The sequence below is a fragment of the Apus apus genome, chromosome 5, assembly GCF_020740795.1.
Source record: "Apus apus isolate bApuApu2 chromosome 5, bApuApu2.pri.cur, whole genome shotgun sequence".
Taxonomy (NCBI): domain Eukaryota; kingdom Metazoa; phylum Chordata; class Aves; order Apodiformes; family Apodidae; genus Apus; species Apus apus.
Window position 1 is genome coordinate 9,372,237 of NC_067286.1, and position 27,110 is coordinate 9,399,346.

The window sequence follows — 27,110 nt, forward strand, 5'->3', positions numbered from 1 at the left end:
AGAAAAGGACTGAGCTAATATCATACACGTTTTATTTAAAAAAATTTAAAAATCAAGACAAACAACCCAACTTACTTTAAGACAATGCTATGTATATTTTGTTCAGCAAAGCACCCCAGAATTTCTGTAGTGTAAGTTATAGTATAATTATATTTTACACTTAAAAATAGGGTCCACTGGTGTTAAATGCTGGTAAGGCAAGTTCACAAAATCCATGTTCAGCTGTAGTATTTAATATTCATTTATTCAAATCCTTCAAAAGACTTTGGGCATGTGTGGGAAGGAACAAAGTATCATACTTTCAACACTGGGAGTGGAGGACTTAAAATTAATAGACAAGTCCTTTGGGCCAGATACCTAATTATATTCATTTAACACCAAAGTTCATTATTCTGTCAGTAATGACAGACCCAAAAGCAGTAAAAAAATAAAATCTACTCCCTCAATTGCTAAAATACACATTTAGTTTGAGTTCTCAAACTGAGTTTCCAAGGCAGGTCCAGCCTGCAAAGTGTGAAGAATTGTTCCACAATCTCGTTCATCAGCCCTAAGCCATCCAAGGGATTTGGGGAGGGAGGGAGGCTGAAAGACACTGGGAAATCTATTCTATCATGTGGGTAAATTGCAGTATATTGATGCTGGATAATTAAGTAAAAATTTAATCAAAGTTATTGTTGACTTCTTTAGTAGCTTATGTACTTCCAGTGTGGTTTGATCAGAAACCTTAAAAAAACCCAACACCACAACAAAAAACCCAAAATGCCCCTCCCATTTGAGGAGGCAGTAGTTCTGTGAAGTCTCCCAAGTTGCTCACATTGCTTCTGATGTGTCAACAAAATGTCTCACACTGTGCTGCACTGCAGAGTTGACTTGAAAGCAAAAGTTTTTAGAAAAATAGAAATTTCTCCTTAAGTGGACTATACATAACCCAGACTGACATTTCCAGAGCAGAAGCATACAAGATGACAAGCAGGTAAGCTGCTTAACCACTCCTCATGTTTACATGGACAGTGAGAATTTACAAATCAATGCATCCTTAACTCACAACTGGGATGCCTACCTTTTGCACCTGCAGCCCAAAAAAATGCATCGTTTCAAGATTTCATCTAACTCCTAAGTAAAAGCTCTGGTCTATTGCAGGTGGGTGATTTAGATACAAGTTTGAAGGATGTCCTCACCCTTCGATTACCCAAACTGGGCAAGATAAATATCATGCAGTTAAATTTCCATCTTTAATGTATTGCTTACGAGTGCCTCAAAGTCTAACCATTAATTGTAAGTATTATTATGATCACAATAAGTTCTGGGCAGGCTTAAGTTCTCCTTACTGTGGTTAAATGAAGCTCCAGTATTGAGTTGGTTTGGTGAGGTGCCAGTTTAGTAGCAGGGGACAGGCCCCTGGGATGGCTCCTGTAAGAAGCTGCTGAAAGCTCCCTTGGTTCCAAAAATATGGCCACACCTCTGGCCAAGGCTGAGCCATGAGATAGAATGGCTGCACCTCTGTGATTAATGTATGAAAGGGGAAACCAAGGTCATAAGACCTGAGAGCAGAGCAGAGGGAGAGGTGGAGAGCAAAGAGTTGAGAGCAGTGCTGGAGCAGAGATACCAAGGTCGGTGAGGAAGGAGTGGAGGAGGTGCCCAAGCAGAGGTTCACCTGCAGGCTGTGGTGAGACAGCAGGCTGACCCCCTGCAGCCCATGGAGGAGCACAGTGGAGCAGCCCATGAAGGACCATGATGGAATAGATGTGGACCTGCTGCTTCGAAGGATCCTGTGCATGGGGAGGTGACTGTTCCCAAAGCAGCCTGTAACTGTGTGGGAAGCCCGTGCTGGAGCAGCCAGTTCCTGATTGACTGCACCTAGCAAGAGGGACTCATGAATGAGAGGTTCATGGAGGACTCTCCCATGGGAGGGACCCCATGGGGAAGCAGAGGAGGTTTCTGAGGAATCCTCTCCCTGAGGAGGAAGGAGGAGCAGCAAACAACACGTGATGCACTGATTCTAGACCCCGTTTGCTGTTCCCCTGTACTGCTGAGAAGGAGGCAAAGAAATCGGGAACAAAGTAATGAAGGGGTAGGGTGAGGTATTTAAGTTCTGTTCTTTGTTTTCTTTGTCCTGTTCGCATCCAATTAGTGACAAGTTAAAACTGATATTTTTCCCCAGATTGAGTCTGCTTTGCCTGTGACCACAATCAGTGAGTGAACCCTCCTTGTCCTTGTCTTGACCCACCAGCTGTTTAGTTGGATTTTCTCCTTGCCATTGCACAGTGGGGAGGGGTGAGTGCACAGTCGTGTGGCTCTTGTCACTACACCGAAACTACGACATTTAATGGTGCCCAATGTGGGGCTGAGACAAGCATAAAAATGAGGCAAAGTAACAGGCAAAACACGGACTGAAGTACGATTGTGGGGAATTTTGGTTGTTATAATTGTGGTGAAGGGGTGAGGAGTGGATTGTGTGTAAATTATCCATTCCTGTTTGGTATTGTGAGGCTGTTTTTATTGTGGTGTGGGCTTTTTTGCTGTGTGAGTGAAGTTTGTGAAAATTTTGTTATGGATGTGGATTTTAATGATGATTGTTTAATATGTGATTTGCAGAGGCGAGAGGTGGAATGTGTCGGTTAGCTAACACTCTTCCTGTGGCTCATGATCATAGAACCATACAATGGTTTGAGTTGGAAGGGACCTTAAAGATCATCTTTATCCAACTCCCTGTATTGGCAGGGACACCTCCCAGAAGCAACCTTCTGACACTAGATCAGGTTGCTCAGAGCCCCATCCAGCACAGGCTTGAACACTTTCAGGGAGGAGGCTTCCACAGCCTACCTGGTTCTAGTGTCTCACCACACTCACACTGAAGAATTTCCTCCTAATGTCTAACCTAAATCTCTCCTCTTCCCATTTTAATCCATTAGCCTTTGTCTTCTTGCTACAAGCCTTTGTAAAAAGTCCCTCCCCAGCTTTCCTGTAGCCCCTTCAGATGCTGAAAGGCCTCTATGAGGTCTTCCCAAAGCCTTCTCTTCTCCAGGTCGAACAACTCCAAATCTCTCAGCCTGTAATCTCCAAAATTGTCTTTTAATGGCAGAAAGGACCCACAAGAAGTTCTAAGAAATGTGTCTTCTAAAAGGTATCTATATGAAATACCAGCCCAGCAAAACACTTTCCCATTTACTTCCAAGGTAGAAGCTCTGTGTCAGATTTCACTCCAGTCCAACTGGTGATTCAACACACTGTGGAACCCATTCTAGGATTTCTTTCTCAAGCTCATAACTACTGCTTGTGTTTTAATATAAATTGCAATAGGATGTCTTGATTTAAAGATTTCAAGTGAGAACAAGCTTTAAATCAATCCACTCTTCTCATTGGCAAAGCACTATTTTAGTACTCCATTAGTGACTCCAGCTTCCACTCACCAAATCTTTCTGTACTATTGTTAGGTTTTCTTTTTCTTCTCCCCTCCTCATACTGGAGAATTATAGGCATCAAAACTAGACGACAGATGCATTCCAGCTCTAATATGACTAATGCTATCCAAGTAATATTTCCTCACTTGACTTATACATTCAGGGATGTTAGCCATTTTTCAGTTTAATAGGTTGAACCACTACAAGCTTCTTTAGTCTCTGAAGTGCATCTAAGGTGACAAATCCAGTTTCCTGCATTTTCCTTTGGGTAATATGCCCTGGGCCAAATATTGTGAAACAAACTGCATGCAGTTGGTTCTGTTTTCCATTCACACTATTACTACAACAAACCCAAATACATTTGGCATGTGTGAGACCTTTCATTCAGAGCTCTATTGCCAAGCAAACTACAACTGATGAGTTTATATCTTCAGGGAACAAAGCACAGAAACAAAGGGGTAAAAATGTCATAAAAAGCAGTGTAGAAACAGGTGGTTATATTTATACCTCATACTTTTGTTTCCAGTTTTTGCACACTCCCTCTGGTCCTGCTAAATTCCGTCTCTGGCTGGAAGAAGCCGTCCGTTCTCTCAGCACTCTGCCAGCCTGACAAAGAAAAGTTGACAGGCTGTCAGTTCCCCTTTGATCCTAAAGAAAGCCTTGGGAAAAAGAAGATATTCTCAGCCTGCCTTGAATCAAGCAGGGGTATTCCCCACACAACTGCCTCTCTACTGTTTCCTGTAGCACACATGTCCTTGACAGGTTCATTTTTTTCCCACTGGTTTCTTAAAAGCTTTTTTTAACCTAACTATACATATGCATCACATCCATATGAACATCAATATTCCTTCATACTATCTTGGCAATATATCAGAGGCTCAGCTTCATTTTTGTTCTTCCACTGTACCACTGGGTTTTGGATAGGAAAGCACCATAGCTTTTTGTCAGATATATGAGTAGGTAGTCTGCTAAAAAAAAGAAAAATAGCTGCAGAAGAACATGCAATGATGACATAGCTACTTTATGTGTTCCGTGAACAAAGTTTATGTGTGGAAATGAAGAAATTTACAACTTAGACGTATTTACAGACTTCCAACTTTAAAAAACTGGCACACACACACACTCATGCAAATACCCTTAGTTCCTTATCTCTGCACCTGGAGTTCCTTTGAAATATGCAGAGCAGCAATAAACACTAACATACATAAGCTCAGGAGTTTGGTTTCATGAAGTCACACTATTTGCCAGTTAAATCCAAATCAAACTAGTGAAAACTGAGACACTGTGACAATTTAGCACTTCACACAAATGTCAAAAAAAATACACATGCCATTTTCAGTCTTGTTCAATGCTTCAGAAATAATAACTTCCTCCGTTCCTGAAATCATGCTTTTTAAATGCGCGATCTGCTGCTAACACTGAGAAAGGCAGCATTTCAGAGTTGTGACAGCTCATACTGTGGCATTATTCAGTTCTCTGCTCTTCAGAGAGACTCACATCAAGCAGCTAGGAACTGGAGCATCAGTGAACACGGAGAAGTAGGGCAAGTTCCCAACATCTCCCTACGGCCAGCACTAATGTTGGTACAGTACATTATGAGCAGAATTGCTCTAGCTGAAAGCTGCTCGTGCAGCTGCCCAACCAACAGTCATACTTCGTACTGCCTCAGGATAGGGCAAGCACAACTGCAGGACAGCTCCTTCCAGTCTCACATCATACTTTCACCAGTTTGAAGCAACTGTGAAACCAAAATGACAATTAAAATAAGCCCTTTAACAGGACATTAAAAGTAAAGTTAGATGTGTCATCATACCATATACCCATCGTGCAAGTGACATACTCTTGGCTTCAGCTGCCGCAGCACTAGCTACTTTTTATGCTACCTTGGATAAACTGGAATTTCTGTGTAATGTGATCCATCTCCAAGGTAAGCCCCGAACATCCTATAATATGCACTTCACTGAAGCCAGCATCTAGGAAATTTTTGCTTCTGAGGCTTTGTAAATCATAGCATTCAAAGTAAGACTTGATGGAGAAAATCCAGCGATAATTTAGAGAAACCATGCAGAATATGTACTGTCTTTTACATTCATGTCCAGAGTGATAAGTACCTCAATCACAGCTACATGGCTTGGAAAAAGTCCCATTTGTCTAGCTCAGAATAAGCATGAGATACTGTGGAAAACCTCACAGCAAAGCTCCACAGAACAGTTGATACAACATCTTAGAGCCATCAAAGGGCTGGCTTCACTCCCTTTTTTCTTCTCTTCCTTGTCACTCTTCCCCCAGATTTCCCATTCCATACTCCAGCACAGACTTAATACAGTCCCCAGAGCCTGTCCATACAGTGGGTTGAATCAATCTGCTCATTAGGATGAATAACAACCTGACAGATAGCACAGTCTTTTTCGGGTGTCAGCAAACTCAACTATGTTACTGACGGTTCAGATGATAGCCAGAACGAGTGCAAAGCAAGGGGTTAAGACATGCCAGAAGAGGGCAAGGGGGAGAACTGTCCCTTTCAACAGCAGGGAGTGATTGAAATATCCCCATTATATCCCTTAACTGCACTTTCAGCTTATTTACAGCACTCCAGCGGGATTTGTTTTCCACATGCAAATCCCTGCATGGTTTGAGCAAGGCAAGGTGTGCTGAATTCCTTCTACTGATCCACACCTGCACTGTGACATTTTCTCTGTTCAGGAGTTTGTTCTTTCATGAATGACAAATTATGAATATATAGGCACAGAAGAGAGTGTTCCTATTCACTCTGTACTCATTGCTTCAGTGGGAGTATAAACTTTATTTTCTTAAGAAAGGCCTACAGCAATAGGAAAACCCACTACACAAAGTGCTGATGAAACATACTTCTTTTTTTGTGCATCTATACATTAATGCTTACATTGAGTGACCAAGTTTCCAAACCTGTGACATTCAGCTGCCAGAGATACAGCTTGATGCAAGCCTCAGGCTTGTCTTTTTCCAGGCAGGTTTTAAATCTACAACTTCTCATTTAAATCAGCAATCAAGTTTGCATGCATATTTTTACATTACAACTGAAACTGAAGAAGTGCTTTAAAATTGATGTTGTGTTTAAAACAAAGACTCACATTACCAAATCAAGACAGCCCTTAATAAAGGCAGAATAATGATCAGGGAACAGCAGTAATTCACTTAATAGGGTCCTCATGCTACACAGACATCTTGACAGTTAAAAAGAAAGTAAAATAAAATACAGCAAATGGGGAAGAATAGTACGTCATACACACACTCAAAAATACCACAAAACCAAGATAAAAAATCCTGCCAACACCAAACATGGACAAAAGAGAAAGAAAACTTGCTCAGTAAAAAAAACCAAAACAGAACAGCAACACACACCACAAAAGGACTCTCGGTAAAACTGAAGACTGCATTTTTTATCTTTATTTATGACTGTTCTGCTTGGATCAAAGATCCACCCATGCAACTACACAGCCCCCCTCCTTCTTTGAAAGAGAGGATAAAATACGGACCAAAGGGACATTTGACTAACAGTTCCAAGTAGAAGATTTTCCAACCCATTGTTTTATTCTAAAGGAGAACATTCCACAACCTACGCAGTCCAATCCCAAAGGACCTAGGAAGGATCACTAGACAGTTCACATTCCTCCCCAGAAAGTTTATGTAGGTTTAGATGATCTTATTTCTGTAAGTAGCAGGCTTGTGTCAAATATTAATTAATGCAGTCCCTTAGTTACCACTTAAAAATACTCATAATTATTTACAGCTCCTGAGCAGTACGGAGGATGACTTGGATATAATCCAACAAATCCACAGCAATTAAATGTATTAGAAAATGGAAAACTTCGTAGCTTCACTCTATGGAACAAGACAGGCAATGAGTTCTGTATAGGGAACAATGAAGTAAGCTAGTACTCTTCAGCTTAGAAAATTGACAGGACCAAGGTCTACAAAATCATCAAGTGTCACATGGACATAAACCAAACCTTGGTTGAAAACAATACAGCTTTTCACTCATGAGATGGTAGGCCATGGAAACTCTCTGCCAAATAACAGGAAGACTACAGTTTAATGTAGTTTCCAAAGAGAGGTGGGAACCATTAACAGAAATTCTGCTGAGGGCTATCACCACATCTGGCTCGTGAAGTTCGTGAGCTGGAAACAACTGTGGGCTAGTGTGAGAGGACAGATGCTTGCCCTAATCTTACTCTTTGCCAGGCAGCTGCTCCCAGACAGGACTCCACAGGAACTGGGTCTTTGTTATGGCATGCAACAGTCATTCTTACCTTCTCTCAGTATTAGAAAGCGAGATAATGTCATTTTGCTAAGTATTCAGAGAAAACTTGTACTACAAGAATAACATGCATGGAATAACCACAGTGAAAGTGTAAAGTATACAACATCCTAAAAACACCTTTCTAAGTTACCTCTAGTCTAAGTCAACTAACCTGCAGTTATCACCATAACATTACCTAACACCAAGTAGAAGATTTAAATTCAGTCAGTACACATTACACTGAGTTTAGCAAGGCAAATGTAAAAGCTTAACTTATCAGAAAGAATTGTCTAGTATAGGAAACAAGATTTATATGTTAGGTATCTGTTTCGTAAGTGAAATTTCAAACCCAGCTTAAACAACTAAATTCCTCTGCAGTGCCTAGAAACAACAGCACTGAGCACAGAGCCATCTGAAAGTCAGTAGGCACAAACCATCCAAAACAAACACTTGGGATGGCTGTCCCACACTCCACCTTGCTAAGCACACTATTCTCTACACACCTGTAATCTTGCCAACAGTATGAAATTAAATTTCAGGTCATCAAGCAGAGCTCACAATTCTCATTTAAGGAGGCCAAAGGAGCCAGCAAAGTAGGGGAACTGTTAATGATAACACATGGGGAAAATCCCGACCAGAAAAACATGATTAGAAGAGAAAACAATCACATATTTCAGGGGATCACACATTAATCACTAGATATCAATATTTCCGGCTTTTTTCAGAAACCTGTTTTTCTGCAATGTTCACTTCAAAACATGACCTAGAGTCTCATACATGATTTTGCCCTTACTTTACCAGAGAAATACGTATCCTTCTCGTATGTTTTTTTTCCTCAGTCACTTATCTAGTGTTCAGCTGAAATATTTTTAATGACATCTACTAAAACCCCTTTGAGGGCTCTCTCCTCCTCTGTGTGTTGAACTTTTTCTTTGTCCCTAGATGTACAAGCTCCAGTTTATATTCAATACATTTCAAGATAACTGACTAAACACAAAGTATTCACCTTGAGTAACATAACCAACAAATATATATATCCTTTCATTATCTTCATGCTAAATCACTACATCTTTTTTTCCTGAAAATGGACATCAACCCCTCAAGTTTCTCTCCCCTCTTTGCCTCCATTAAGCATCAGTGCTTGAAATGTTTTTCTTACACAAATCATTAGTATTAACATTTGAAATGTTCTTATTTCAAAATAGAGAAGTTGTGATTTGCTCCCCTGAATTACTATAAATACAGATCAAAGGTGATGTTTGCTTTGGTTTTTAGTATTGGTGAACAAAACTCTTCAATACTACAGTTTTTATCTATGCCTTACAGAATAACAACGTGAGAATCCCCGGTAGTATTTTTAAGTTATTTTGAAGAAATGTTTCAAGAGTCTTTATAGACTCTCTCTTCCAGTTTTTCTGACTCTCCCTCTACTTCACAGTCCAATTAAAGATGCACGTACTCAGCTTCCTTCTGCTCAAGCACATTACAGGGTAGAGAAAAGTACGTAAATTGTACCTTAATACTGATACCAGCTAAATTCAGTTTTGTTCTCTTGCACGATCATGTATTCTGATCCCCTCTCCAATAGGAGGCAACCTCATCTACTGTTTTATACAAGAAACTGATATGCTGTAATTCAGGCCAAAGTTTATTTTGGAGAGATACTCTGCATTAACTGGTATGTGGCAAGAACTATTACACTCCTATCTTTTGTGTTCCAAAGCTTAGTTCTTCTTGTTCAAAACCTCCAACTTCCCTAATCTGAATTTGAGTAGGTCACTTACCAGCTACTAAATCTAATTTCATTTTCTTCTGCCAGATAACCTTATCAGGTCATTTACTGAAGGATTAATTCAGTGAATTGCTTTTTCTTCCTTTAACTAAGTTCAGCTGCATTTGTTTGATCTCCCACTGCAAGGTTGTCTTTGCAAAATGCAGTTCATCCCTTGAACTCTTTTCAGTTTTCTAGAAATACTTTATGAAGTACAAGAAAGTATTACAATTATTACATAATTAGCATTGTACATGGATCACACTACTTTTGTATCCAGCTTGATAACCTTGTTTACCAAGCAAAAAAAACCATTATTTGTCCAATTCTCTGTAACACTGCACTGGGAACTGCCAATCACCCACCCTCAGCCACTCCAAATGTTCATCTTGTAAGCCTGATATACAGACATATGACTGTTTGGCAGCTAGTTACAAATGGCGTATATATGTATTTCTTAAGCAAGATCTTATCAAGCCACAGACTGTTGGAGTGATAACTAAGCAGACCAGCCTGAACCACTTGGCTCTCTTCCACCATCATAGAGTTGATATAAATCCTGACTAGTGTAACATCAGGGACGAAGCCAAGTGAAAATTGCCAGAAACAATACTACTGACTAATCCTTGCTTAAATCACAAATAATAACTGTATAAATCAGTTAGCTAGTGTATTTAATATGAGGCTACATAGACTTCTACAGTGCAGCACAGGTGTCTCTTTGGGAGATTCATGTGATAGAATTCTTATTTTTTTTTATTAGATAAGAAGTTGCATATTTAAACATTTAAGCCTTTCTAACTGAAGTGTGACTGCAAGAGGACTTAAACTCCTAGCTTCACCTTTGAGGTGGGTACTCCCATAGAGCACTGGCACTTACCTAACACCCACAGTGAACTGTTCAGAGATCTAAAATAGATTAAAACTTAATCCTGACCAAAAAAAAAAAAAAAATTTAAAAAGCTACAAATCTCAGCAGATCACAGTAAGGTGATTCAGGGAGTCAAACAAATACCAGCATTGTACAAAGGAGGGGAGAGACAATGAGCTCAACAGTAAGTCTACATATAACTTTGTTTCCCAAAAACTTACATAGCAAACACACACCTGAACATGAGAATCACAGAATTGAAGCTGGAAAAGAACTCTGAGATCATCCAAGTCCAGCCTATGACCTAACATCACCACATCACCTAGACCATGGCACTAAGCACCACATCCAGCCTTTCCTTAAACAACTCCAGGGGTGGTGACTCCACCGCTTCCCTGGGCAGTCCATTCCAATGTCTGATCACCCTTTCTGTGAGGAAGTTCTTCATAATATCCAACCTAAACCCCTGGGCACAGCTTCAGGCCATGGCCTCTCAACCTGTCACTAGCTGCCTGGGAAAGAAGCCTGACCCCCACTTGACTACAACATCACTCTCTACAACTGCCTGAAGGGAGAAGGTCCCCTCTGAGTCTCCTCTTCTCCAGGCTAAACAACCCCAGCTCCCTCAGCCTCTCCTCATAAGACTTCCCCTCTAGTCTCTTCACCAGCCTCGTTGCTCTCCTCTGGACCTGCTCCAGCACACACAGGTTGACTTCTGTAGAGATATTATAGCAAGAATAAGCCTATGAAACCTCCAGTGTAACAGAAGTATTCAAGAAATAGTCTAAAAAGCTATCCTTTTGGGTTTTTTTGTGAGCTGCTGTTTACAGAATTTACTCCTTTGATAGAAGGCTCTTTTATCAACATCCAAGTTAAAACAAACCTAATGCAAATACGCAGCAGTCCAGTCAATAAACAACCTGCATGAATGCTAAGCAACATCCAGGTAAGTTAAGTTTAAGAATCATTGCTCTGTATTAGAATGGTACCTAAAAAACATAAAAATGTAATTGAACTGAGATGACTGATGTTTACAGACCAAAAAGCAGGAATGTGAGAACTATGAAGATCAGCAGAACACAACAATACAGGAAGCCAGCAGGAACTAACTGACCATCCCTTTTAAGAAAGGAAGACAATTATTAGCTCACATGTGGAAATTATTCTGATGAGTACACTTTTGGAAGGATGCATGGAAAATACAGAACTTCACCATAAAGAATGATTAAAGAGAAACTTACATGCTGTTGCCAAACAAAACTCAGCCAAATTACATCATAGGGAGGAGTTAAAAGGACTGTGTTATGTTGTATTGTATTTGAAGGTGGAAAACTATTGTACTTCAGTATAACATGCAATTAGGTTTGCTAGAAAGGGAAGTTAAAATGCACTGTGTTTATCCCTAGTGCTTCTTCTTTATATTGTAACCTGCTAGTCCTTCAAGGTTCTTCCAGGCTTTGGAAAGCCAGGAAAGTTACTTTTTCTGCTTCCTGAAATTCTACAAAATCCACTTACCAGCAGCTCCTTCTACAGGCAACTTTCACAAACACTGTTCTCTGACCTGGTTGCCAACAGTATCATTCCAAAACATCACCATTGCTATAAAACACAAACTAAAGCAAACAAAGCATTCAATCAAACTGAAACAAAAGGACAACAAAAAGCCACACAAGGAAATTTGTTTTTGTTTTTGTTTTTCTAGTATTTTTTTTTGTAAATTAAGTCAGAGACCAGTGAAGAGAAAAATGGAAAATTAAGTTTCACTGACAAATAATAGAAATCAATACTCTCCCTGGTTTGCCAGGGGACACCATCATTCCAGTATGTTTAGGACTACAGGGAACTAGCAAGCCATAGAAATATCCTACAAGAGAAGACAACTCAGATCACTGACAAAATATTTGTTTTTTTAAAATAAGAAATATGCATCTGAATGCCATGCCAAAGGAAGTAGATTACACAAGTTTTACAGCACACCATGAATGAATCCATGGAGGCTTAACTACTTGCCTGAGCAAATCCCGTTCTAAAAGGCACAGTAATTTTGCCTAAAAAGCACAAGATGAGATCTACGCCAAGTTAGATTATCATTCCTAGACAGCAATTCAAGATTCTTTTAAATATTTTCTTTTAAACAGACAGCTTGCCCCCCCGAAAGAGAGCAGAGGTGTGCCCAAGTCAAGGACTGAAGTCCAAACCATGTATTGTCTTGGCGGAAAATAAAATTTTCTTCCTTTTAGTCTCCTCCCTATTTTTTCTTTTTCTCCATTTCCTCCAGATTTCCTGGCAAGCCTAACAAGACGTTACTGGGTCTCTGCCATTTTTAGATAAATTATCAGTTTGACAACAACTTGGACATGTGAGTGTTCAGCTCCAGTAAAGTCAAGTGATTGTGGTGAATGAGCTCCTGAGAGATTTGCGTATCTGAAACACTTCTCTGTTTGTTCATCTGAAAACTCAGAAGCACATGGGTCAGTAAGGGGAAAGGGAAAAGAGTCAGAGGTCTAGCTGGGTTACTTTTTCTTGTTAGGAAAAGTAATTTTAAAATGGCACAAAAAATAGTGAAAAGCTCCATCGTGTAGCTCCAGATATTAAAGTAAAAATGGTTTATTTTTCTGGCTTCTAAGTATCAGTATCAAAATTAGATTTTTTTTTTAAAATTATTTTTATGTAGATTTATTAAAGAAATTAACCAACACAGCTTAATCCAAGAATATTTTGTCATAAATCTTCTTCTTCGACGTCAGTGTTGCAAAGTAACATATTTAAGACAGCACTTTTCACAGTTACTGCCTCTCCCACTGCTCTTTCAGGACCACTCATACAGTGAACTGAGCTGGTTCCTAACCTACAAAAGTTCAAATGTTTATGAAGCCACAAGGTGTGTGGTATCAGTGAACTGAGTTATTTCATATCTATGTCCAGGGGAAGAATGTTATCCTGCAGTCACAGCAGATTCCCCAGTCCAGTACCTTTGCCCAAACACATATGCCACCACAGAGCTGAGGGACAGGATACACGGATGGAAATGGTTAGCCAGGAAGGAGTTGTAGTGTTGATGGGAGCTACTTTGTCCATAGCAATCCAGTTCAAATGATCAATAAAACTACTGTCCAAGTACATCCAACTGTCAGTGGATGTTGCAAAGGATTAATGTGTCACTATAGGACAAATTGCTCAGCACCAAAAGCAGAAATTTCTTTTTGGCCATAGCTTTTTGCTTTTTGACCTGCCCAAGTACTGAAGCACAGTCGTGGTGATGCTGTCTGAACAGTGGCAATTCCCACACAGGTCCTTGAAAGTCTCCAAAAATTCATCAGTCAGACTAGAATTTGTGGGAAAGAACATATATATAAAGGACACAGTCAGAAAACTTGCATGGTGGGATCAACCATATATCATTGTTAAAATTTGCTCTGTGCTGGTAAACTGGTGATCACTTCCAGGAACAAGAATGCAGAAACAGTTTCTACAACAGTTGTTAATTGCTGTAATGGTCTCCTCTCTTCCCCTACCCCCCCCCCCCCCCCCCCGCCATCATCTTATTCTTGATGATGACAACAGCTTTAGAGTAAGATGAATACAAAACTACTCCAGCTAAGAAAATAAAGCAGGCATTTGTTATTGAAGAGTCTTATGGTCAAGCCAGATAAATTAGGACAGGAATTACTTCATTTTGCAAATAATGCCAAATACAGTAATTGAGAACTCTTCATTGCCAGCTGGGATATCTTAAACAGACTGAACTAGATTTTTAAATGCTGTAATAGGGAAACACTCATCTTTCTTCAGGCTGTCCCCAGGCCAGAGAAGCTGACCAAATTGCATATGTCTCAGATGTGGAGAAAAAAAATTATTTATATAAAAGCCCTAGAATTTCAAGCAGAGGTAAAATGGAAAATTCTAGCATAAACTCAAACTAGCATAAACTCATTGCCCTTATTTCTCTTTTCCTATTAAGAATAAGAATACCCAGTTACTGGCCTTCTGTTTCTAAAATACAAATAACTTCTGGGAACTTTGAGAGTTTGGACCCAAGCTTTTCACAATGTTTTGAACAGATTACTCCAACAACTGGAGAGCACTTCCAGCAACTCTCATATTTTTATGTGACAAGTTCCTCTAAGAAATCACTGAAATTACTTGGCAGATTTCCTAAATAAACTGTAATATTCAGTGACTAGTTTGGTCATTGCAGCAAAAGGATATTTTCAAATAAGAGAAGTAGGATAAATTCTTAAAAAACAGGGAGAAACTACACTATTTGTAACAAAAAACTTCCAAGCTAATGTGTAACATGTATTCACACATTATTTTTCACTAAAAATGGCACCGTAAGAATGAAGGGCTGTAACAGACGTCATATAAGATTTCCTCATTTCACATAAGATTCCTAGAAATTAAATACTATAGGAAAACTGTTAACTGAAAGAAAAGTTCTGTAAAGTCATTTTTTTACAGCATCTAACATGATGAAACTTGACTTACATGTGAAAAATGAAGCTGATGGACACTTTTGAAAACCCATAAAGCCATGGTAAACTGGGTATGGATCAAAACTACAGTATAATGTTACTCTAGGATAGCATGTTATCTAATAAAGCCTCAGAACGTTAGGCCAACACAAAAATATTCTTATGTTGACAGCACAGTGTTAAGGCTGACTTTTTTCCTCAACTGGGTGAATTAATTTACTCTATAACAAACCAATTTGTAAATGCAAATGCAAAGATTACCTGAAATGACCTGGCAACAAAACATACTGGGAAAGGGAAGGGAGGAATAAATGGGCATCCTGTTTCGCAGTTAGCAATTCTAGAACTGCAAACTGGAAAGACCAACATGGTCAGAAAACATATTCTAACATAAACCTCTATGACTAACATCTGATTATTTTGGTTTTTGCACTGTATTCTGGACCCCAGAATTTCTCTCTGAAAAAAATGTCTACATCATTCAAATATATGGGCAAAATAAATACTATTTTAAAAGGTTATACTAAAACTAACACACTGGTAGCCAAACTGCAGCATAAAGCCCAAATCTCGAAGTTATTTAAAATAGAATTATCAGAGGTCCTTGAGTGAAGGGTAGGGAAAAAAAACAGAACTCAAATCAAAGCCATTTTGCTGTACCTTTCAACACAACTACCGTGCATACATGCAATGTGAAGGACGTAAGTTTTATTACTTCCTACTTTCCAGTTTTGATTCAATTTGGAACAGAAGTCCTGAATTTCATAATGTTCCAAGAAAAAAACATACATAACAAAGATAAATTCATCCATAACAAGTCAAGAATAAAACCAACTAAACCAGTTAAAGGAAACTATAAATGTTTTAAAGACAGAAAAAACATTTAAAAAAAAACCAATTAAAGTAAAAGTATATTTGCTTTATTTACTTCTGGTTTGTTTGTTTGTTTTGGTTGTTGTTTTTTTTCTAGGAAGTAACTTTAAATTGTAACCTCACTATATTAATATTCTGCAGTACAACATGATTTAGCAATTTCTACCAAAGTCTTTCTGATCTTCTCCACTTTTGTGGAAGTTTCCAATAGAAAAAGAATACGATCAAGAATAATACTAATCTCCGAGTTCCCTGATAGTCCTATTTCATTCTCCCTCCAAAACCTACATCAATTCCAAGCAGGTAAGAGTAACTTTAGAGTTTTCTGAGTAGCCTTGTATCAAGATAGCATCCAGCCTGTAAAATACATGGATTCCATTAATTCCTCTGTCAGCTATAAATAAGACAAATGGCTCCAATTGAATAAACATATATGACTTAGTAGGAAATACCTTCCTATTACAGTGATTTGAGAGACACAATGCCAATACACACTGCTTAGGAATTGCCAAATATATCTTTCCTCCCAGCATTACAGATTGGAAGATGTATTTCCATCACAGCCACATCAAGTAAGGACTGTTCAGGATTTAGCAGTATGTTTGCTGTTTCCTTTACACAAGGTACCACTAAATTGCCTTGTACTATGGAAAACAGAGCTTACTAACTGTCAGAAAACAAACATGGAAACTACAAGCACCTTCCTCAACTGCTTTTATTCATATGAATGGATTTCTTTAAAGTTAGTAGAGAACATAAACATCTTAGACCACAAGAAATGTGGCTTGTTATTTCACCATTCTAAAATCCTGCCAACAATATTTCTTGCTCTATAAGTAGCCTACTGGCACCATTCCGACAGAAGACCAACCTACTAAACTACAGCATGGCTTCAGCTCAGGGTCACAAGTTGTTCTGACACCAGCAGCTGACCTAGAAGTGTGTCTGACATCAGAGACATTGAATAACAGCTTCTCAAATGGCAGGAGACTGAAAAGGTTACAAATTCTGTATGGCTTGGCTAAGAAATACCTTTTTGCAGCTGCAAGGGAGAAAAAATGACCTGAACATAGAGAAGAAAGATGAATCCTTACAGGCAGAGAAGTGACAGGAAACACAGACAGTCCAGCACTGAACATATGAAGAAGATTGTATCAGCCAGTTCTTGAACTGAATTAAACTATACAACCACTACAGAAATTTTAGCAACAGCTAAAATAAATTTGTAATAATATCAAATGCAAGAGAAACTACCAATCTGCTTTGGGACAAAGGCTGAAATGTCACACTATTTTTTTAGTTAATGAATATTCCAGACCTCCAAAGCCTGAAGATGCTGTTTTGATCTGCGTTCTTCTGCAGAATGTATTAAAAAAGAAATTACATTTCTCAACATCTGGTGAAAGATCAGGTTTCCAAGGAGATGAAGTCTGGGCCTTGGATAAGTAGCCTTACTGCTTTTTTCCAACAAATAAAGGTAAAAAAGACAGGTGCAATATACAGTTCATGCCAGCGAGCTACTTGCCTTGGTATCCACCTCATTCAATGTTTATAAAGGTCAAATAAATACACACCACAGGTTATTTGGCAACATTCAAATTAATTAAACCCTGATAAAAACAATCTGATAATTACAACTGGGATCTCTTCCTCCTAGAAAAAAAAATAAAATATTGCAAACAAAACTTAAATAGGCTTTCTCAATAACTCATTCTAAGTATGCTCACTCTTAAAAAGAAAAGCATTCTCATTTCAGAAGTGCATCATTCTGTGTTCTGTTTCAATGTCTTGGCTTTCACCTACACAATGCCTCAGGAGTATGCAAGTCACTACTTTGCATTTGATCTAACTAAATCACACTTACTACTGCAGGGCAAGACTACCACATACCTATATACATGCATACATATACATGCACACACACACAACAGCAAGAGGACGCTTCTGCTTTATGTTTTAATCCATTATTAGTCCATTATTTAAAACCTACAGCAAATCTTAAAGACTCCGATTGAAAGCTCTTTCACCACTTTTGAAAATGCCACAAAACATCTTATTTGCATCTTCAAGCACCTCTAAAATACAGACCCGAATTTTTCAGGCTGATGAAGCACATATTTTAACAACTAAGTGCAAAAGTTGGTGCAGAGTTCCATTCAGTATCAGCTCAGCTACTGTAGTTATCAAAACCAATTATCCTTCAACTAAAGTTTTTCAAGTATGATGACAGCTAAAAATCAAAGTTTCAAACCATGTTTAATATATTAAAATAAACAGAGAAACTTTAATTATTCTTTAAATCCTGCAAACTTATTGACAACAAGGAAGTGTGCAAGCTTAAAAACGTGTATTTATTTTGGGCTTCTCTTTGCAACCATTTGTATATTAAATGGCTTTACACATTTTTTCTTGAAGACAACAAACTTCAGTGAACTTTAAGCTTTCTAATACTTTGTGATATAGGTAATTTTTAATATTTTTCTGTTCTCTTTCAAAAGCAGATCTATGGACAAAACTGATGATAAAGTTTAAAAACAAAAGGCATACAAGCTACAGACATAAACCAGAAAGCACCTGTAGATGCAGCAAATTCAGTTTGTTTTACTTAACAATGAGGTTTTACTTAACATTGAGGTTTTCATATACCTCCTGTCAAAGTGTAACCACACAGACAATTGGCTCTGTACTGAAACCAGCATAAAATACTGAATTTGAGCATGGAAACAGCACTTCTGTATTCATCTAAATGAATTAACCTACACGTTTCTTGGTATTCCCAGCACGCTTGATATCAACTCACTTTGAAAAACGGTCTTACTCATCTGCAGCATGCAGGCTGCTGCTATCACGTTAGGTCTCAGCTTTGTCATCATAGTCTTGCATAGTGTTAAAGAACTGTCTGTAACTTTATGCTCTGCCAAGTAAATCCAATGAACGTTCACTTGTTCCTATTCCTGGTTTCTCAAAAGAATCTTTGAGAGGTATCTGAAGGAAAAAAAGAATCTCCAATAAACTCCCCCGACAAACATCCCAATACATCCTTAGCAATAGTCCCCAAATGCAGTGACTTGCTTGCAGGCCCTAACTTCAGCTCTGGCTTTGTGGAATCCCAGCTACAGCTAAGTGGGTTTACTGACACTCCTATGTCCTCCCAAAGGGCCTTGTAGGGAAGAACAAACCAGCTGTCCTTAGGTTCTCGGTGGTTCTTTCTTGCCTAGGCAAGCCTCCCAATGTACTTCTATAGAGACCCAGAGCCTACACAGCACCATAAGTCACAGCTGTCACACAGACGGACAGCAGAACAGTGCAGTGTGGAAGAGAAGACAGGATAAAACAGCATATTAAATCTATAACCGCAATATTTTATCAGGTTATTTCAGACATTCCATTTCTACAAGTAGACATAAAAAACAATGAATGGTGATGAGAAATAAAAGCCCACAAAACTCAGAAATAGTAAAGACCTTCCTCTCAATAGGCAACTGTGGTTTAGAATATTCAGATGGGAGGTCTATAGTTTCTGACACTTTAAATAGCTATTTATATTTGCACACTCCCAGGGCATATAAAACACACATTCTTTCGAGGACAGAGTTTAACCTAAGTCTTCTGAAAGACCATGTAGAGAGGCAGTTAGCCAGTATTAATAGTTAATGATAACAATCTTTCTTTTTTTCCCCCCTACAAACTTAGCTACAGCCTGTGTATTATCAGTCACTTCCATTTAAAAAGTATTTTTGATAAAAGATATACTAAACTGGCAGGATAGGTACTTTACCGTTAACCTATACAAAATGAAACTCCATTTTCATTTTTGTAATGGTCCAGGATTAGCAGTTTGAAACAAAACAAAAAAATGGCATCAACACTGAATGGATTCTGTAAAGAAATTATATTCAAAATTGTGTAAAAAGACCATTGCCCTCTGCAGGTGACCCTTTCTACCTCAGATATGAATACTTAACAATTGTTAAAAGCATACTTGCTTCAAAAGCATGAAAACACACCCACTTGTTTCTTCACCGTTACTAGTACTCAAATCTTTCCAGAGCTGCTGTAATTGAGGCACCAGAGTAACAGAAACCTCAGCAATTAAAAACGCAAACCGATTCCCCTGCCTCCCCAAGCGCAAAAGTCCTGATCTTGGGAAGCCACCTTAACGTCCCCAGTGTTCCACACTCACTGTCCACGAAAGACGTTCGTTCTCCTGTGGACAGCAGAGATACACACACACAGAGCTGTCAGAAACAGCCCGAGAAGGAACCGCAACAGGGAGAGCTGCCGCAGGACCCCCGCCTTCTCCACCCCAACACGCGGGAGCTGAGCGGGCTGCCCCGCTAGGAAGCGAAGAGCCCCGCGGCTGCGGGACCGGCTCTCGCTGTCCGCAGGCAGGACTGGCCTCCCCGCAGCAGAGCCACAACCCATAGGAATTTCCAACTCCTGCCACCGCTTTGAGGTTGAATGCACACGCTCTTCGGGCCTCACCTAAAGCAGACCATAAGCACAAGGCACCTCGTTTACCGAAAAAAAAGATCCAAGGGATCAGCCACGGGACGGACGTGGAAGGGACCCATTCCTGTTGCAGAGGAAGGGGCAGCAACATCTCTCTGCTCAGCCTCCGTGTCCCCGCGGGGGCTAACTCAAACCCGGGAGGAGGAACAAGCCTGGCGCTGCGCTCCCGCGCCCCCTGCTTTGCCCCTTTCCTTCCCCTTCCGAGGATGCACCGGCAGCAGCACCCCGGCCGCAGCTCTACCCCGGAGCTCCGGACGAGCCGCCGCGCCGGCAGCGGGCCCCGCCAACCCCCTGCTCCTGTCACACCGCCGAGGCAGCCCGGCCCCGGCTGCAAGGGACACAGCCCGGCACCGCCGCCCAGGGGTCCCGCCGCCACCCTCCGGCCCCCTCCCACCTGGAAAGCCGCAGCCCCCCACCCCTACCGGGGCAGCCAGCTCCTCACGGCCTGCCGGCGAAGACAGCTCCGGCGAGCTGGCTGCCCGGGGCGGCTCCTCCCGGCCTCCCCCCCACCCTCCAGGGGGGAGCCATCTCCCCCAGCCGGGGACGCGGACCGCTCCCCCCCCCCTCCCCCCGCAGCCCCCCGCCCGCTGGCGCCCCCCCCCCCCCCCCCCCCTCCCCGCAGCCGCCCACCGCCCGTTACCGGCTCCCCGCGCGCCCCCTCGCCGCGCCGCGCCCGGGCTGTGCCGGGGGAGGGGGTCGCGGTCCCTGGGCAAGGCGCTGCACGCCCGGAGCGGCGCCCGGCGCAGGCAGCCCCCGTCCCTGACCTACTTTCCGCCTGGCTTGCCACCCAACGGCGCACCACTAACCTACTTTCCAGCCAATGGCACCCTCCTCCGGACCCGGGCCGGACGCGCCCGCCCGCCAACGGGCGAGCGGCTCCCCGCCGGCTCTGCCCAATGGCCGCCCGGGAGGAGGGCAACGCCCGCCCTCCCGAGCGGCAGCCAATCCCCGGGCGCCGCGGCGCTGGGAACCAATCGGAAAGGCGGGTGGGAGTTTTGATCCCGCCTCCCGACCGGGGCGGGGAAGGTGGGCGGGCGCGTGCACGGTGGCCGTGAGGCGCCGGCGCGGGACCCGGATGTGGCGGGGCCGGTGTCGGGCCACCCGCGGCTTCCCCCGGCGGGGCGGCGGCAGGAGCTGCCTCCCGCTCCCTGCCCTGCCTCAGGGCCGCCGCTGGGGCTCGCCCCCGCTCCCGTGGCGTTCGTGTGACATCGGCCCGGGCCGTGACGTCACCGCCGCAGCCGTGGCGCCGCTGCCCCGGGCGGCCGCCGGTGCCAGGCCTGGCCTGGCCTGGCCTGGCCTCCCTTCCTGCCGTGGCCAAGGCACGACGCCGGCGTTTGACCCGGTTCCGGGCCGCAGCCCCCCTGCTTGCTCTGGGGAGCTGCGCTGGGCCGGCGGGCGGGGCAGCTGCTGCCCGGCTGTGCCTGCTGGCCTGGGCTCCCTGCCCTCGGCGCCTCCGCCGGGCGCGCAGGCCGCGGCGTCACGCTCGGCGTTGGCAGCTCGCCTTGGCGGCCCTCGGGCTGGTGGCTGCCTCGCGCTGCGTGTGCGGGCCCCTGCACAATTAATGCTGCATCGTGCGCTGTATCTTGTGAGCCCTCACGCAATAACAGCCGTGAAGCACCGTTCAGAATGTCTCAAGCTCGGGTGCGATGCTGCCATCGGTTTCACTACCACGAAGGGCTCTTACTGGCTCCCAGTGGGACCATGCAACGCTGATGCTCTTAAGTAGCAATAACTTTATGCAGCAAGTGAAAAAGGCCAATGATGGGACATAGTAAAGCCCTCTCCTGCACCACATTACAGTCTATATTTAGATAATCCATGCAACAGTGCTGGCATGCAAACGGGATGTGTTGCAAGAACATAATCACAGTGTGGCTGCTTTCAAGTGCAAACGTTTTCTAAATGCGATTGTACTGTTGCTCCATCAGATTATCGTTGCCACATAGTAATTGTCTTAACATTTCCTGTCCTGTGATGCCACATCAGAAATGTTTGGTTCACATTTACTAGTATGACATCACCAGAGAGGCTTGGATTGCAGCACAATGACATCACAGCATGGTTGTGGCTGTTGAATCCTCTTATCACAGGACATCAAGTCGTCCTGTGACAGCAGTAAGATTTGGTTTCCACCTCATGGAATTGGAACTAAATACAGGCAACAGGTGGCCCCTGCTGGAGACAAGCTTCCTGTTCACATCAGGATATTCCTACTCCAGAAAAAAGCCCTCCTGCAGTACAAGTGACATGAAATTCCATACATGAGCAAGATGGAAATGTATACCATGAAGAAAAAGGAGAAAATGCATCCTTTTTTTCAGCAAGTGCTTTAGTGGCACCGTGTTGATTTGTTTTAGCGCACAGAAGTTATGGAGGTGGAGAAATCTCCTTGACTACTTCCTTCATGCAAGTATTTGTAGTTTCATCATTGTTTCTACCCACCTGTAGAAACAATCTTCCTTATGGACTCCAATCACATACTGTCTGTTTTAATGAGCCCAGTGACTGTTGTAGGGAATAATGCCAAGAGTAAGTGATCTTTAGCTCTTTCTGTAGGGAAGCAGCTTAGCGGGCCATATGTTATATTTCCAAGTAAATGATTGTTTTGAATAGTTTTTATACTGTAGTTTCTATTCATGAGATATTAAATAAAATAACAGCAGCTGGTTAATTAAATTCTGATCTTCAGCATATGATGATACATATCAATCCTGTTCTTCAACTTTCTTCAAAATAGATTTTTTCTTTAAGTGCAGTGCAGGGAATTTCTCTCTGTAGGTTAGTAAGGCATCTTATAGGTGACTGTTAGACCTTAAAATGTTAAAGGGTGCAAAGTTTGCCACCGAAGAGCTAAGAAATCACATTTTGAAGTTTAATGAGACCAAATTTCAGCTACTGTTGCTGGAAAAGCATTTGCATTACCCTTCTACCACACATTTCTAAACAAAAAAGCAAAGAGGTAAGGCTTAAGCAAAGGTAGAATGCTTTCTCCTTGAAGGGGAGTACTTGAAGGAGCACTTGAACATGAGATCAGGCCACAAACTGTGGGACTTGCTAGGACAGCTCGGATCTGTGTTCTGCTCAGAGCACTGTGCACAGGTGTGTCTGATACAATAGTGAAAGCATATCCTCCTCTTATCAACTCTGACCTAATTTATTTTCAGATTTTATGTTTTTTTGTTTTTTTTTTTAAATAAGGTGGTGAATTAGGCGTTAAGCAGAAATTTAGCTGCCTCCTTAACCATCTTCATATGTTAATGGTTATGCCATGTTTAAACACCAGAATGTAGCCTAATTTCTGCCTTAAAATTGTGATTTAAAATGAGGAAGATTGTGCTATGCAGTGATTGTACTGAAAGTTCTGCTTTATGAATAGAATATTGGAACAACTAGCCTATGTTCCAGCCAGTTGATTTGCATTGGAATGCTACAGTCACTATTTTCCTGGTTTTATGGTTTTGACTGTGAGGAGCAGCAGGTATCATCATTAAATGCAGCCTACCTCAGGTATAATATCAGTGGTTTTACTTTGAGATCTGAAAGATTTATTTTTTTATTTTTATTTTTAAATCTAGATATCTGGTTACATTCATAAAAAGGAGTCTAGTGTCTCAAATTATAACCTAAGACCTGATTTATTTATTTATTTATTTACTGGGGGGGAGGTTGCCTTCAGACAGTCCCTATAAAAATCTGCAACAACAACAGATGCTCTGAAGTAACCTGCCAAGCTAGTCCTTTGATGTTTTGGTTGTGTTTTCTCTGAAACATGACTCATGACCCCAGTTAGAGGTATGGAGGGACAGAAATCTGTGAGTCTTTGTAGCTTGAGTTTTTGTAAAATAATTTGGAGATAATTTTTTACATGTTTATTTTTAATGCTTTCCAAAGTATGTCCAAGATGTGCTGTATATTTGGGAACCTAACTGTGGATCTAGCTATTTTGCAGCATTTTAAACAGCTGCTTTTTATTTCTAGGTTTTCAGACATGCAATATTAACTTGCTGGACTTATCCTCCACCACTTGACTCTTGACATACAAGCTACGATCTTACCTGCAGCAGAAGTTCTAGCTCATAGGAGATCAGCAAGACTTAACAGCTCAATCAAAATACTTTGATTTCTTGTTCTGTTTATACTTTCAAAACCCCAGATCCACACCGAGCCATATTTCTCAACCTGTTACACAAACCTGGTGCCATGCTTCAGCCCAGTTGTGAGGACAGAAGAAACTGGAAACTTGGGCTTGGTACTGTTTGCAGACTGATGCAAAAAGGTGACCACAAGGGTGGTCTGTTTACTATATAGCCTGTCACAGGTCATGTGTGGCTGGCTCAAACTGCTTCAAAACAAAAGTTTTGTCTTAATGAGCTATTGCTTACTCATTCTTTTCTAGGTTCTTCAAATTCTTGAGATATTACAACACCAAGGGCAGGGAATATTTGGTTTTCCTGCTTTTGTTTGTATAGACACTCGTGTAAAGACACCACAATATTTCCAAATTTGAGCATTAAACATCATCAATATAAAGCAACACACGTTGACTTTTTCACATGCCTGCTTCTTTCTGAGCTTTGTAAAATTCATTCCTCATCCTCACAACCTTTGTCGTAGTTTCAAGGGCTAAAAGCTTGTTGGAGAAAAGGAGAGAAGATTTTTATACAATCAATTGATTTCAGCCCTGTGGTCTCTAAGAACACCAATTAATATTCTGAGACTCAATAGGAACTCATAAGAGTTGGCAATCCAATATCTGGCAGCATAACAAGAACAGGAAGAAGAATCTAATGAGGAAAATGAGGCTAAAGCCAGGGAGTTAAGAAATTCTAAGTACCCTGCAATGTTTTTTCAATCTTTATGGAAGGCTCAGGAGGAAAGATTGCTATCTTTATCTGGATTCACACTTAATGGAGGTTGAAGCACTTTCAGAGTTCCTACTTCATTAAAAATGTATGAAATTTAATTAGGTTTTCAGAGACTGGAAGTCTGAACTTGAAGGAGAGGTGGTAAGTTTTAAATACATTAATACAATTTTAGTGAATATAATATCTGAAATGAAAAATCTTGGAAGGCTACAACCTTTTGAAATAACAAGATCTTTCCATTGGCTTGTCTTCCTACTTTTTAAATTTTTTTCTAAAATTTTATACAAATATTTCCTGAAGCTTTATTTACCATTTTTATTTATTAAAAAAATCTGTATCCATTCTTGGGGTGTTTTTAATTTGAAACTGTATTACTTTCTTTTACTAAGACGAATCTGTTTCTTAGTAGCATGGAAAGCTATAGGTTTTATAGCTCTTTTTTTTTTTTCCTTATCTGTCTTGCATCCTTGTAAGAGGGGTGGCAGCTTCTCTTTAACAGTGGCATGAGAAAGATAATCCTTGTCTTAGAACACTGAAAAAAAAAATCTGTTGCTGCATTTCAGGAGAGAAACAACACTCCTATGGGAGGTTAAAGCTTAATTTGCTATTGGATTAAAGCTTCATTTAAGAGTAGCAAAATTATCCAATTTGTGAGCTAAATTTCACAAAATAGCCAGAGCAAGGCAGTATCTATGCAGCTTTGGCTTGAAATGAGGGTAAGAATCAGTGAGGAGAAGAAGCAACAAGACTTTCCTTTTGGTAGTGAACAGAGAAGGCTTTCAACCAGCCTTGATTTGTGTGTTTTAAGTGGTAAATAAGAAGCTAAACCAGTTGAACAGAAAGGGATAGCTGGGGTTGTAAATGTAATTTCAATATTTGAAGAGTAATTATTTTAACTAATTAACAGCCACAGACTGTATTCATTAAATAACTATAATGTCACCCCTTTTACAGATTGGAAAAACAGGCCTGGAGATTAAATGAGTTGGCCAGGGTTACACCCACATACCAAGTCAGACACAAAGCCACAATTGGAGCCACAGTACCTTGCTGGTAGCCTTCCTAAGAGTTTGGTAAGCCATCTCTGGTTATTTTTTCATGTCAGTTACACAAAGCATTTTAGCTGTTTTCCAAATACAGGGAAAACATGATGCTTAGGACTCATATTCTGAAAAGGATCTATGAAATATTAAAGAACTTGATTCTATTTGCAGTTAGTGCTGATAGCTCTAGGAAAAGCAGATCACTTAACAATCCATGATTTTATTAGAGGATGTGTCATTTGAATCCATTCATTTAGGATTTCCAGATTAACAGGCTGTAAGATGACACTGGGACAGTGATTTTGTTTATTTATTTATTTATTTTTCCATTTTTAATTTTCATATTGACTCCATTAGGTGTGTAGAGTAAGGCCTGCAAGGCTAAGAACACAACACAGATTGTACATTATTGTTTGTATACTCAACATTCCACGTTTGTATATTCCTGACAGATTTTTAAGGTAACTTGCTTTCAACATTGTAATGAGCTGTAGACATGAACCATCTTTTAAAGAGAAAAAAGCAATGCATCTTTTATGTTCAGAGTGAGCTATGATTTCTCTGTTGCCTGCAGACGATTATCTAAGTACTCTATTAATATTGCTTTGATATATATTAATGTTAGAGAGACAATGTTTTTGTTGCAGAGAAAATGCATACTATTTTAAAAACAGAGGAAAGGCAGACTGTTTCTGAGGCTTATGGGTATATCAAACCAGTAGGTGTGCCTGGTGTGTTGTAAATGGCAAAGGTGGGAGGACTCCCTCTTATTAGTGCATGTAGAAAGACAGGAAGTACTTAGGGAAGGTTTCCCTCTTGTTCTGAGTTCCAGGAAAGTTATTCAGCCAAACACATGAATCACAAAGCAGACTAGAAGGGAGTTTCTGTGTGGCATGAAAATAACAACTGCATTTTAAAGGCTGAAAAGTCAAACAATTTTGAGCTTTTATTCTGCTGCAGATTTTTCATGGAATATAGCAACCCCAGGAGGATTTGACAATGAAGTCTTAGTGCATTAAA

At 40.9% G+C, this 27,110-nt stretch overlaps 1 protein-coding gene across 6 annotated transcripts in view; it reads right to left on the bottom strand.

Annotated features, from left to right (window-relative positions):
* Positions 1–20,975, bottom strand: part of BMAL1 (basic helix-loop-helix ARNT like 1) — a 54,173-nt gene extending 33,198 nt beyond the window's left edge. Inside the window, exons 1-2 of one of the 6 annotated variants that reach the window (XM_051622195.1) lie at positions 20,951–20,965; positions 3,909–4,007 (exon numbers count right to left, since the gene is read on the bottom strand). The gene's annotated coding sequence lies outside the window, so the exon portion shown is untranslated. Of the gene's footprint in view, positions 1–3,908; positions 4,008–18,470; positions 18,641–20,822; positions 20,908–20,950 lie in introns of those variants that run through there. The other 5 variants (XM_051622198.1, XM_051622193.1, XM_051622194.1 and 2 more) reach the window with 5 other exon arrangements.
* Between the last annotated feature and the right edge of the window lie 6,135 nt (positions 20,976–27,110).